Source organism: Rhamphochromis sp. 'chilingali' (assembly GCF_963969265.1).
Source record: "Rhamphochromis sp. 'chilingali' genome assembly, chromosome: 10".
Classification (NCBI taxonomy): Eukaryota; Metazoa; Chordata; class Actinopteri; order Cichliformes; family Cichlidae; genus Rhamphochromis; species Rhamphochromis sp. 'chilingali'.
The window spans coordinates 13,895,539-13,910,842 of NC_137937.1; the positions used below are offsets into that span (position 1 = coordinate 13,895,539).

The 15,304-nt window shown below is 40.9% G+C and overlaps 1 protein-coding gene across 2 annotated transcripts in view; it reads right to left on the minus strand.

The window, feature by feature from the left end:
* The window catches only part of grk5l (G protein-coupled receptor kinase 5 like), a 28,083-nt gene that overhangs the window by 11,055 nt on the left and 1,724 nt on the right, over nucleotides 1-15,304 (minus strand). The window lies entirely within an intron of this gene.

A 15,304-nucleotide genomic window follows, 5' to 3' on the forward strand; every position in this document is an offset into this window, starting at 1 on the left:
AACGCTCTCCTCTCTCCACTGACTTTCTTGCTCACTTTTCATGTGAGTGGCTTCACTGGAAGTGGAACAGTGTGTGTGTGTGTTTAATATGAGTGTGTGTGTTTTTGTGTCCACACAGACAGAAAGCCCATTCTGACCGGCTCAGTTCCCATCAGAACCCAGACTGGATTCCACTGCACTGAATAATCATGCATCAGCTTCCTGCAGCTACGTAACACCATCACGAACAAAAACCACTTAGATCTACATCGCCTACTTAGATTTCTGAAGAAATTTTACTGTGCAGTCATCGACGGAGCTGATTATTTTGCCTCTTAACTTTGACCGCTTTCCCATTATTCATCAAAGCCATGTCTAAATCACCTTTGGCGTTTTCTCACAGTATCCACCAGATGCGATTAAACGCAACTTTTAACCTCGTACTTCTACCACAGCCTGCTTTGCCCTTACACCATGTTCGTCTCAAAGTTATCTTTTTTAATATGTTACGATTGCTCTAATGAAATGACAGGGATTTCCTTTAACCGCTCTGTGCAGTGGAAATTTGCTGCAAGCAGCTCACCCAATGTGAGAGGCATTGAGAGCAATGACAAGCAGACATCTTTAAGTAATAACCCAGGAATGCGAGAGGCCCTACGTCATTGTGGAGGCTCTGAGTGAAAGCTTTTAGCAGTTTTCCCATCAATCCTGCTGCATTACTGTCTCATCCTTTCCTCCTGCTCTGCAGTCTGTTTTGCGTCTCACTGTTGCCTTTGTAATATTATATAATTTACTTGCCAAGAAAATTAAATTGCACTCAACAAGGGGAAGATTAGTCTCAAATTAGCATGTTTTGGTGTGATATTAGACCATAGCTGGGAAACTTTCTTCCCCAGAAAGCCATAAACTGACTAAGATAAAGTAAGCCAACGGTCAAACAAGTGAACCATAGCAGACTTAGTGCTGACTGCTGAATTACGTTACACATGAATGTTGGTATAGACAGAACATGCATACATACATACATCACTGACTAAGGAAATGTTTACTCTATATTTACTATATGTAATATTTAATCTAACAGCAAATACATTATCTTATAAATGAATACATTCATTCATGTTTTTGTCACTCTCTCTGCAAGATCATAAAAGTGTGCTACAATGTCTGATACTGAAATATCGTGCACCCAGAATGGATGTTCTGCTCTATATTAGTGCGCAAAAGTCTTAATCCACGCCTCAGTTCTTTTCCATTTTGCTGGGAAAACAGGAAATAGATGCAGTCATCTGCTGAAACATTTGCAAATATATATGGAAACACAGCATATAATTACTGTACCATTCTTCTTTCCCTTAAGATGGATCAACTGAGGGACAACATACATCTCTCGGGTCCTGTATGAGGTCTACTCAAATTTTTCACATGACTTTCAGATACTCTCCACGTAGGCCTGCTACTTTTTCCCCCTCCGCTTGTCTGGTTTCCTCAGGTTTTTAAGGACACTCTGCACAACATGCTGAGATATGAAGTTTTGAGCTCATAGGTTTTTGGGAACCACTTTGTTGGTGGAAAAATTTATGCCTGTCAGACTGTGTAACCTTTCATAACTTTTAACTATTTTTTGTTGTGAAGCTCTTTGTGACATTTATCTTAAAATGTGCTCTATGAATATTTAAAAAACAAAACAAAAACGTATTTACTTAATTTACTTACTTTTCACATATTGAACTAAAGAAATGGGAACAAATTATATGTTTTTGTGACAGGCTGCTGATAACAAAGAGTCTAAAGACTCAATTCCAGATTTGTTCTTTGCTAAATTGTCTGTTGTGTGTATGGACAACAGGTACAATTTTACAGCATGAATGATTCATAGGTCAGTGTTAAGTGGCTTAAGAAAAATGATCAGGCTCAAAGACTGGACTAAAAATGATTAACAAAGCAGCCCATGTTGAAAGAAACACTTTGAAAGACCTTCAGAAAGCCTGGAGAACTATTGCTTAAGACCAGTTTCCAGTTTTTAAAAAATGACAACAAAATATGAAGAAATGAGGGGTGGCTCAAGACTTTTGCATGGTACGGGTTATTTTGCCCACATAGTACAAAAGCCTCATTTTACACACTTATGCTTATTATTCACTTACCAAGTATGACCCTCGTGTGTCATACTTTCAGGATTACATTGCAACAGCCAGCCATAACCATACATTATACAGGCACAAAGGGATTTAATTAGAGATCATTTCCATCATTACAAGCTGACATAACATTTTTGAACAGATGATTTCACAGCAAAGTATACAAAAGTATTTCAATCCACTTCTTACATATTTGAGTCATAAAAAGTTTTACAGGGTTGTACTGACTCTTATTAGAACTGCAGTATTTTTCTTTTTAGGAGGAGGGGTGTTAAAGATAAGGGACCCTACGTCAGCAAAGCTCACATACGGTATTCAGAATGATACTCGTATCACCAAAGACAAACACGAAGCATGAATGTATTAATAACCCGAATAAAAATATCCCCAAAGACAATCATTAACTTCGAGCACCTGCGCCTCATTAACATTACTGTAGACGAAACTATGCTATAAACAGGCGCACTTCCTTATTTGATCGCTTCTGTAAACAGCTCATATGTAAACTTATGCTCCCCACACAAAAATACAGTGTGTTGCTGTGTGCTCCAGTTTTTGAATCTCCTTTAATGAAAACATGACATCTGCCAAAAAGGCAAAAGAATACAGCGAATGAAGAAGGTCATTCCCCATGGGAGGGACGCCATGCTAAAAATGTATGCACTTGTGCTAGTGTGAGGCATTTGTGGATACAAGCGTCCAGCCAAATGGCATAAATTTCCTGTGAAGGGTCAACGCCATGTCAAATAATTGTACCAAACATGGGTGCTCCACCCAGGCATTCAACTTCTACACAATGCTGAGACAACCACAAATAATGCAGTTCCTTCTTTTTCTTTCTGTGTCCTGTTTTCTTTGCCTCTCATTGCTCTCCAAGCCTATTTATTTTTCATTCTTTCTCCCTCCCCGCCTCCCCCCTTTCCTGCTTTTTGGAACTCCTGGCATCATCTTCTGCTCTTCTGCTGTTTCCCTGTGATCCAGTATCTTTTTCCCTTTTCTTCTGACACACTGCTGAAGATTTCCTGTCATCACCACATCACTGTCACCAAGTTTGCTGCCAGCCAATCACTGACCTCATTTGCTGTTTCAAGTCTATCAACCCCCTTTTGTTTTAGGACTTTTTTTTAAGGACGTCTACAGCTCCTTGGCCATAAAAATAGAACAGTGCTATAGATTAGTGGTTTGCCTCCTTTTTGGGCTTTTCTACGTGTGGTCTCTTGTCACGCTGTTCATGTTATTTTTATAACCCCTCGATTTCTCTCATTCATCACTGCAAATAAAGCTGCTCGAAAGCATATTTATAATTCGTCCCACTGTAACATTCGAGGCCCATGTGGTGCAAAGACCAGAACACAGAGCACACCCAAACACTCCCACAAACATGCAAATACAACGAATCAATTATTCCTCATCTGAATGTAACAACAAATAAAGTTCTGTTTAGCCTTAGTGCCCTTTGGCTTCTTTTGTCTGTGGGCTCAAGAAAGCACAGCCTAACAGAGGTTAAAAAAATTGTCTGACACGTTGCTGTTACACGGCTTTACGAAATGTTCTGGCAGGATTTGAGGAAAGTTTACAACAGTATTAGATATACAAAGATGAAAGCAAGTGCTAACTTTTTGAAATCATGTTTTGAAGAAGAGAAAAACATTCACATGTTTCGTTTTACGTCCAGATTTGTAACTCTAGGTTCCTGTTTAACAAAACTTGGCTCTTAAAAGTATGAATATCCTCGTAAATATCCTCCATAAACCATCTTGTTCATGGCTGTCTGTTTATTTCTTTCGCTATTAAAGCGTTCTCACTCTTATGTGGTCTGTCAGTTACACACGAGCTGAAATATGTGCTGTGGCGTGGATTTGCTGCACACAGGAACTTGTCCGTCTAATTTGTTCCATGTGGGCAGTGTGGTCGCCACCCTTTATTTATGCTCATGTTTAGGAGCTCTGACATCATCAAGGCATGTCAAGTAAAGCAAAAAGAAGGTCAGAGACAAAACGTCAACCGTCTGGCGTAACACCAGGGGGTTACCCGAACCCCAAACATCTGTGTGTGTGTGTGTGTGTGTGTGTGCACGCACAATGTCACTACTGTGACCTCTCTCTAGTGTTGTCCTCATGCTCAATTTAATCAACTCGTGGCAATCCTGCAGGCCCCATCCATCCACACCTTCGAAAACAACCCTGCTTAGATTTGAGGTTATACGCACAAAGTGCTGACACTCAAAAGAACCCAAGCCATTAACATCTAGTGCCTGACACACACACACACACGTGCACACACATAATCTCCGAGGTCTCGAACACCTCCACTTACAATCTCACTCCAAACATGAAGCTAGATGTGCTGTGGACAACCAGCTGAAACCACATCCTGACTGTCACACTGTGCATCTGGCATATATGCAATAACATCTGCAACAGAATGTGATGTTAAGAGCACGAGCGTGAGCAGAGCCGAGCGTTCTGAATATGTGCTATTTTCTACACCTACACTGTGTAAAAAAGTGTGCAAGATTTGAGTAGGTTTCAGTGACTCTTCACTCTCATCTCCTGGCTGCACTGACCCTCTTTGTTCACAAACAACTCACTATCCCTTTCTGATTATCTAACTCTCGCTTATTCCCACATCACCTCCTTTGTCTGATCTGTTAAATGTCGGCCTCGCGGTTGAGTCATACTGTGGTGGTCAGCGAGTTACAAATACATTGTGGCCGACCAGCACCAGACTATGATGCAAATGCCTTTGTTCCCCTCGGTCCATCCCTCCCGGCACATCCAACCGTTCGGTGATCGGGATTTATTTGCATGAGAGCTCCAGGTAAGGGCCAATGGTCTTGTGCATGCAAAACACAAGTGGTAAACACCCAGCAAGCATATTATTGAAGGAAGACGGGAGCTTTGCATTTGCAAAACATCCTCTTTGTGCTTCTTCGGGCGCTGTAAAGTGATTCGTAGCAATATATGGGTTTGCTTTATCACGGGAAATGTGATTAAATCGTACTAGATATCTATCTGCTGCAAAGACAGAAGAGGAGCAAAGAGAACAAAAAACATACCTTGGCACACTGCTTTTTTTTTGGGGGGGGGGGGCATCACGCCATGTGTGAATGTTGCTCCTATATATGCAGTATAAACAGGAATGTAGACGTAAATAAAGGTTTAAGGTACTACACTGCATACCAGTTTATTAAAAATATAAGCATATATGCATGCGCATGCCTATCAGGTCAAGCCAGCAGCACTGAAAGCAAACCAAAACAAGATGTGAAAGACTCATTATTGAAGCTTTAATCCACATATTAAAAGTGTGTGTGTGTGTGTGTGTGTGTGTGTGTGTGTGTGTGTGTGTGTGTATGCCACAGGAAGGCAGGGGAAACACTGCCCAGACCTGAGCAGCAGGGGTGGACTATAGCAGGAAGACGGTCTTTGTTGGTCTGTTCCACCATGATGTCATGTCGGTGCCTCTGTTCTTATTACCATCCTAAATGAGCTCCCGTGTCCACATATATCACAATAATAACAACTGGATGGTCCGCCTGTAACATCTGCTGAAATGCTCGAAGCAAACATTGATGACGTGCACCTTTTTACCTGGCAACACACTCGGCTTCTTTTGGCTGCTGTGAGGGTCACATGTTGAACCGCTTAATGAGGGGTCATAAACTCAAAATCAGTCATAGACAATAAAACAGAGATCTTATCAGCAACAGTATTGGCGTTCTATTCAGCTGTGTCCCAACAACCTAGCGAGCTGTGTGCTGAAAACAACAACCAAATCTAGCTTGACCTAAGGAAGTAGCTGCATTCGACACGCGTTTAAGATTGAGACATAAATTCCAGGTTTAACCTTTTGCCAACAGCTACTTTTGCACAAAGAGTTGAGGGGAAAAAAAACACACACAACACTGCCCATTTCCCCGTCTTTATGTCCTTGTAAACATTACTGCTATTAATAGAGACCAGCCCAAGGGCAGCAGCAATGTGTTAATACAAACTGAGGTGGTCAAACCAGTCCATGACCTCAGAGCTAGGGCGCTGTGGCAGTTGTCACTAGAGAAGCGGCGCCTGTTAAAGTTCATGTGTTCACGAGCAAAACAGCCACGGTGTAGGAAGACACTCAGTGTCAAAACTTGCATGCAAGGACAGAAATCTGACAAGCGCAGCAGAAGGCAGGGTACATATCCTGTCTGGGAACAGTCAGGTGCCACAAGTTTCCTGTTCTATAAATATATAAAGTATGGAATGTGACGGGGGGGAGCACGAAAAAACCCTGAAATTATATAACCCACCGTGCTGTCCGATCAAAGGACCACACACAGCGCAGGGCACGCTGGGTAATACTTGCTGTTTGCTCATCCATAAAGATCCAAGAGGACAGAGCATAGTCCACATGAAGCTAGCCGTAACAGGATGCTCCTGTGCTCTGACGAGGTATTATAGCATCTGTTTACCTCGATAAATGTTTTGGTAGTGTGAACAGTGTCGCGATACAGTCCTACATCTCTACGAGGAATGATTTTTAGTTTATTCAGAGTGAAAATCAGCAGTTAAGTGAGCAAACACTGAGGAAAGTGCTTGAAAGGCACAGAGCCGACTCATCAGTGAGATAGAACTCATGGGGCACCGTGGACTGACATTACTGGGTGGGTGCTTTCTTTCCTTCTGCATGAAACACACAGTCTCTTCATAAAGATATTTGTTCCTTGTCCTGCTCCTGTGATGTCCTGCCACGAAAACATGCCTCGATTGAAAAAAAAAAAAAAGAGTCTTTAAAATCTGCTTTGGCCTTAAATGAGCCAAACTCCTTAATGAACTCTTTCAACCTCATTTATAACTCTCTGGAGCTTTACTCAAGATTTATGTTTTTACAAATATACAAATAAATTAGCTGATTTTACTCTAATGCACTCTAAAGAATCCCCGTGTCATAGGTTCCTATAAATAACAATATGTTATGTATAAATACAAAGCCACACCTCATTTCTTAATATTTTGCTGCCATGCAGCCAGATTGTTTTGTATTGTTTTTTAAAGTGGTCTTGAGCAATAGTTCTCCAGGCTTTCATTGGACACTGGATGCCTTTTCACTCCAGTCCTTCTACCTGACCATTTTTGTTTGTTTGTTAAGCCACTGACCTATGAATCATTCAAGCATAATAAAGGCAACTAACTCAAGGGACGAACCAGTGTTGTGTCCTTGTGTCCACACATAACAGACAACTCTGCAAAGAACCAGTTTTAAATTGCAGTCACTTTCTTACTAGCAGCCTATACACACATCATTTGCTCCCATGTCTTTAATTTAATCTGGGAAAAATGCCAAAATACTATTTTGACACCAACAAACTGATTCCTAAAAGGCTACTAGTGGGAAACCTGGCATGGTGTGCCGTGTGTCCTTAAAAATTATAAAGAAACTGGACAAGTCAAGAAAGAAGTGTTAGCACAGATCCATCTGCTGTTCAGAGACATTGATCAGTGAGTCTCTGCAGCCATCCGTAAAACACAGTGGAGGCTCTGTCATGGTTTGGAGTTGCATTTGGAGATTTTGTCAAAATTGATTAGATTACGAATGTAGAACAGTACTGTTAGATTTTGATCTATCATGCACTCCCATCTGGAAAGCATCTGATTGGCAACAGCTTCAGCATGTCAATAATTTCAAACATGCTGCCAATGCAGTAAAAACATGGATCAGTCATGATCGGCCTCCACAGAGCCCGGACCTCAACATCCTCACCGACATCCAAAAACATGTTTTAATAAATCCCTGTGCCTTTTTTCCCCAATTTTGTTTGGATCCGAAGGCTGGATCAGCACTTTTTTACAGTTGTGTATTTCCTCAAACATAAAAGATCCCTCATTTCTTCTTTATGTTTAGTTGTCCTGACATTAAAGGAAATAAACAGCCTCATTTAACATCATGTAGGTTCTGAGTGTGTTTGCATTGACGTATACAGTCTGGCATTTAGCTCTTCATCCAGCAGGAGATATCAGAGAGAAAGGTTCAGAAGTTACTGTATAGATTATTGGATTAATGCACATCAAAAATTCATCAGCTGTTCCATTAAAGCAATATGGCAGCAGTGCAGAGCGCAGGAAGCACATGGAGACACGATGAAACAGTACTTAAGTAATCACCTGTGTGTCTGAGAGGCTTCTGACTGCATTCCTGGAGTACTTTAATGACAAGCGCTTAAAATTCACATTTTTTCCTCCATCCACTTTCACTCGGCTTACCGAGTCTACTTTTACTTTAGAAAATCATCTCCTGTATTTCCCAGAATTCCACTCGACAACCCCTGGAGAACAGGCGTGAACTTGTTGCATCCAGCTGAGTTACGTATACTGTATGTGTGGGTAGAGGCAGCAATAACAATAGAGATAGTAGGAGCCAGAGAGCTGAATTTTTTTCTACTCAAGAAAAAATGAGTCACACTCCTACTCAAAACACAGCGAGCCTTGTGGCGTGTTGTCGGTGGAGATATGGGTATCTCTGCTTCGTCTTTGCTTTATAATCTCAGTGCAAAACTGCTGTTAGAGAATGAAGAGCCAATAAAGGAACCCCTATCCTTGAATTTACAAAAAACAAACTTAAACAGCAAAAACGTTCCAATAATATTAATTGAAATGGCGTGAACTGTACATGCAGGGTCATATATAATACCCCAAATGTAAATGAAGACATGCCATGCAAGCAGCTCTGCCAGGCTAACAGCGATCTAACTGTGGGTATGTCTGGGAATTTACAGACAAATGAAAATGAAAAAAACAAATGAAAAATTCCTCCTTTAAAATACCTAATGTATCATATTTGACACATGAGGTTTTGTGAGTTGTTGTGACTACATCATCAGTGTGATTTTCACCCCTTGGAAAAACCTGGATAAACTGAGCAATGCATTTTAAAGTAATAAATTACAAAATAATTATATTAATATGCTGGATGTAGCAAATATTGTATAAATTAAGACTCATATATTTATTTATTTATTTAGGACAGTGCATGTTAATGAACATAAATGTAAAAAAAAAAAATACATGAATGTAAACATACCAGATTATAGCCAAGGGCTAATTTCCATCTGTTGTCCTTAAGCATAAAAATAGACATAATAATTCATAAAAATTCATCATTCATTCATAATAAAAACTCCATCACCAAACTTACACATACACACCATTCTGTTCCCAAATAAAACATTAAAACTATACAACTTATACATGATCACACACATATGCAAATGTATATTTAATTACTTTTAAAATATTGTCATATGGTTTAGTTAATACTCAATTTAAACAATTGTCTTGTGGTTCAGGCTTTCAAGGGTTCAAATCTGCACACCTGGAGGGCAACAAAAAGTTTTCGAAAGATTTCAAAGAGCTCAAAAAAATCACGATTCCCAGCCTGGCACGGCACTAAAGAATAACTAGAGTCAGCAGGCTCCATCTTATGAGGACCGAGAATTTTTTCAAGCTATCTGTAATATACTTTTAACAACATTAGCAGTGATCTCACTTCCAGAAAACACATGATGAGATTCAATGGGATAGTCGGGCATTGCCAGTGTGGTCCCATCCATGTCGTATTCAAATGAATCACCTTTTGTTAATAACACCATAAACAGCCCTGCATGTATACGCAATATATTCTTTTCAGGTCCTCTTTAAAAAAAAAATCTTTTACTTCTTTCCTGTCAGGAGGACCCGATGAGGAAATGAGACGCTGGTTTCCCTCCAATAAGAGTCTCTACTAAATAAAAGCTGACAGTTTTATTCCTCGGTTCCGTCCTTTCAGACAGGTCCTGAGAGAGGAGCACTCCAGGCAAATGTTTTTGTTTATATGAAAACGGGGCAGGAAGTGCGTAACAGAGACTACAGAGTCTGCAATATAGTGCTCATACTCAGATTACCATTAGCTGGCAGGTGCAAACAACAAAGATCAGTGTTGTGTATTTGATAGTGGAGGGTGCAGCTCATTTCACTACATTTTGCAAGTTGTAACGACAGCAGCTGGACTTGCTTAGGTTTGCTGTTCTATGGAACGCTGAAGCACCCGCCCCCGACATCCCTCCAACCTCCTCTCCCACACACACAACCCTCTGTAAATCTCTTGCAAAGACAATAGGCTAACTGTAACTCTCCTAGCAGCAATGACTAATCAGTTCTTATCAGCCAGTAATCTATGTAGAAATAAAATGTCTTCTTAAAAGAACAACTGCAGCAAAAAAACATAAAAAATGTGTAGGGCTGGTTTCAAACGCAATATGCTCCAATCAGAGCTTAGTGCAGGCTGAATCCGGGACTCGGACAAACTTTTGGAGACTTCCAGATATTTAAGACACAGCCATGTTGAGTTAATAATCAAAATAATCAGCGACTGTATATTTAGGGCAATGCAATTTCATACCTGGAATGGTAATTTACACTATATTTTTCTGCTGCTATTATTACTATGCAATATAGTCATTTTTCCTAATATATACAACAGTTTTTTTCTAAAAGCAGTGAATACACACAAATGTCTCTTATATTCTTACGTGTACATATCCTAGATTCCTTTTTTATACCTTTAGATTTATATTGTACAGTCTGACGGTGAGTAAATGCACAGAAATTTCGTTGTGATGTGCACTAAACTGGATGACACTTAAGTGGCTATTCTATTCTTTTCTATTCTATATCTATCTACACACGCTGTAAATGCTTATTTTTGGTTTAGTTAAGACGATTGTTCTAATGTTTCTTTTTGTAGATTCATTGAGTAAATCTAAATAAAAAGAAGCAATTTTTTGGTGTTTGCCTAAAAATGTCACAAAAGATTAAATAATTATGTAAATAGCTGATAATTGTAAATGGTCTGTTGTGGTCCTAAGGACCCCAAAGCGCTTTACACAATCATCCACCCATTCACACACTCACACACTGGTGATGGCAAGCTACAGTGTAGCCACAGCCACCTTGGGGCGCACTGACAGAGGCGAGGCTGCCGGACACTGACCAGTAGGCAGTTATACTGGCAATTATACGGTAAATTCTAGTGTATTCTAGGGTAATTACCACTGATGATCAGTAGGTAAATACAGTAAATGTACAGCTGAAACACTAAGAAAAAAGAAAAGGTATTACTAACTTTAACTATGATGTATTTGTGACTGTGTTTGCTTTGTAATAAGTCATGTATAATTAGGTACTGTGTAAAAAAGGAGGTCCTCTGACAGACGTCCATTCGAATTACAGTTGTAAATATCCAAATTTTGTCCAACCCAAATTTAACTGTGTACTATCTAGGAATGAAAACAGTACATTCCAATGAACTGCTTTTTTGTTATGTTGTTTTTCATGGTTATACTTCCTTACAAAAACGTTTCAAACATTTACATTTTTGACAAGGGACTTTTTTTATACTTAGGTTGAAAAATAACATCAGCACATCTGGTAACACTCTTCAGGAAGTTTTGTGTTACCGGCAGTAGGTCCCCGGGACTGTTTCGCAATCTACTCAGTAAAGCTGTTTTCACACGTGAAATCTAGAAAATTTGAGGTGAATCATGTTTGTCTACTCACTTATGCACAAGCATGATCTATTTTAACCTGCTTATCAAAGTAGGGTCGTGGGAGGGGGCTGGAGCCTATCCCAGCTGACACTGGGCAAGAGGCACAGTACACCACAATCACACACCAGTCCATCACAGGCCTAACACCGACAAACGACAACACACTCTCTCACATCCACACCTGCAGCCAATTGAGAATGGCCTGTTAACCTAACAAGCGTGTCTCTCAACAGCGGGAGGAAGCCAGAGTACCCGGAGAACCCACACAGGCATATGGGAGAACATGTAAACTCCACACGGAAAGCTCCCAGCTGGCCGACAGTTTCAAACCAGAACCTGTCTTGGAGAGAGGTGACATTGCTAACCACTGCACCCCTATGCTGCCCTCAATGGCTGCCCTCTCACTACTATAATAACCTGTTTTAGTTATGCGAGGAAGCCGTCTCAGCAGAATGACAAGCGCTTACTAGCCGTGTTTAATGTGCGTTTGCATATGTACATACACCTCGTTTGGGTAATGTTTCGAAAAGTTACCAGTAACCTGAAACTGTGCAATTGCTTGCACTATTATCATGTTCATAACCTTTGCAATAAAACATGCCATCGCCTATTTAACCACAACAAAGTAACTCAGTAAAAAGATGACAATCTACCTAGTGACTAAGCTGAAACTGGACTGTAAAAGTTTTCCATGGTATTACTTCGCTGTCTTGTCTCAGATGGTGATAGACTGTCCCCTTTTCTATGCAACCAGCATGAACTTGCACCACAGCATGCATGAGATCACACATGAATTTATTGTAAAAGTCAAGTAATGTCGTGGAAAAACTGGGGCTTGTTTTTACTGCAGTTGGGTCGGTAAAGAAATGAGTTTTTCTTCATATTTCAGCTGTAGTTTCTCTGGGTTTACGTAGTAGCTGTTCCTCAGTTATTACCAATGGTAACTTCATAACAATACAAAACATTTACCAGTTCAATTAAGAGGCTACAGAAAGGAGGCTTACTGAGAATTCAGTTCAGTGATGATTAAATAATAAATCCTCGCCTGCTGTATTTCTATCACTTTTAGTCGTCCACAGCACCTCAGCTGCTTTTATTTTTTATATAACGGGAGTTTTACTTATGTAACTACAACATTCAAAAAACGCTGCAGCTCGAATGAGAAAGCCCACAGGCAGCGGAGTGGAATTCTGTCTAGTCGCCCAAACTAAATGCCCGGGCTCTGTTACCACAATTCAAGAAAGGCATCTGGATGCAGCAATGCAGTTTTTCCCCTGCTCTCATTCACTTAAACAACCGATGACGTTCACTCGCCTGGCTTGGAATCTGCGACTGCTGCCAGCAAGAGTTGTGAATGGGGAGGCAGGCAGACAGAGGCTTGTGAACACACACACACACAATAAGCAAAGGGTCTACTGCACCGATGCTGCTCGCGTCACAGTGGCTAAGTTCAGGTTACATTTAAACAAAGGAATTTGCCCCACACCCCTCATCGGCTATCGCACACATAAATCTACAGTATGTTCTGATATTATACCTGCTCGCTCGCTCTGACTGGATGTCAGCTATATGTATAACATTAAAGGCCACAGTGTAACAGATCCCACTGAAACAAAGAGCCCTGTCAGGCCTAAGTGCCTTTGATCTTTTTGATCTGTTGTAAAGCCCCAATTTCCTCAGCTGACAAACTCACACAGACATCACAGCTTTTAAGGCCAGCGCACCAGCGTTTCCCCCTGCTGCTCTGACACAGTAAGCAGTGCTGTCGCTGTCAGATGATACTCAGATGACCATCGAAGTGTTTCATTTCACCGCATACTCATCATCCATAAAGTATCTTCCGCAGAGACCGGAGAGGAGCTCTACAGGAAGATGGAGCTCGGATGGCAGTAGCCCACTCAGTTTGTTATGTAACAATCAATTTGATTAAATAGCTTATGGGCTGCATCAAACTGATAGCGTATTATACCACTGAGCTTTATGTAAGACAGCGGTCACTTAACAAAATGGTCCAATATGGTCAGAGCCCCTCTCTTTAAAAAAAAGAAAAAAAAATTCTTCTTGTGGAAATCAAGTTAGGTTTTTTACTGTGATTAAACGGAGCACTCTTTTGATTAGAAATCCTCCATTTCTAAAGTGTTTCCAATCTTCCAGCTAATTACTAATCTCAAAATTATCTCTGAATACTCATAAGCGACGATGAGCTTTCACCAAACTTGGCGGCAAATGCCAGACCAGCACCGTCAGAGCAGCCATCGCTGACACTGAAGAGTCAAAGAGCAACCAGAGGCTGGCACGAGGCCTGTTTTGCCACTCTTGGCCCGGGGATATCAATAGCTTTCTTATTTCTCCTCTTTTCTCCAACTTGCACAGTTTTACTGATCTGGGAGGTGTGAGGATGCTGGCATAAACAAGCCAAAGACTGCAGTGTAAACTGGGCCTTCCTGTTGTCCGTAGCTGGAGAAGTTTAGACAGAGGATGCTTGCTTGCCTCTCAGTTCAGGCATGGCTGGAGATATGCTCGCATAAACAAACAGGAAAAAACACTCTTCACTTTGCTCCACTCGCATTCTCTCGGCTGTTGCTAGTGCATGATCTAAAATGAGTCTCTGTGTGTACAGTACAGTGCCTTGCTTAAATGTATGCATGCACAGAAAGCAGCAGCATTAACAGCAGCAGACATGGATGTGCATAGCCTTTGGCACTGCATCACGTAATACAAAACCTCTAATGATTTAGACCATTAGAGGATACAACCAATATTGCAACCTGTGAAATTGTTCAGTGTGTGCACTGCACACTCCAATTCAACTGTTGAATCAGTCCCACACAGCTACATTTATAGAGGCATTGATCAAGCTGCTGAGAAAGTCGTGCTTCAGCTATTAACTCAAAGATCCATCTCATCCAATAATTGTATAAGGCCTTATTCTCTCCTCCACACACACGCGCACACACAGTCAGGGCAGATGCACACCATTGGAGCAGCTGGGACAAGCGAGATCTGTCATGGGTCATTAACTGCTCTTATTAATTCATGAAGCTTGATTCACTCAGCCCAGTCGTGTTCTGCTGCCATAAAACAAACGTCCAGTCCAACCCACGGGCGAAGGCATTCTTCGTGTGGATTTTGACAGCATGTCGCCATCCTGGTTCATTTTATTACTCTATTAGTGCCTATGAAACACTTCCAGCTCTATGTGCAGGAAGCCCATTTATTTTAAAAACGTGCCAACGTTGTAACACGCGTGGAAGGAGCTGCGAGAGAACCAAAGTCTTTTCCTGCGTCATCTTGCAACTCTGCAGAGGCTTTTGCCACATCAAACTATGAGCTTCCCTGCAACCGGACCTGTGTACACTTGCACTTGTACATACACCGAGTCATTTTAAACTGAAGCAAAAGATTTGATGCATTTACAGAAAGACAGAAAACTGTTGCAACCAGTTCCAAAAAACAAAACAAAACAAAAAAGAATAATCATGACAATAAAGTGGGATGAGTGTGAGTGGTGGTTTTTAAACCCTGCTGATTGAAAACAGGTTTGGGATTACTGAGGAGAGTTCAAAGGGCATCCCAAAGGGACCCAGGTACACTCAGGACAAAATGTAATCTGTTTTCATTT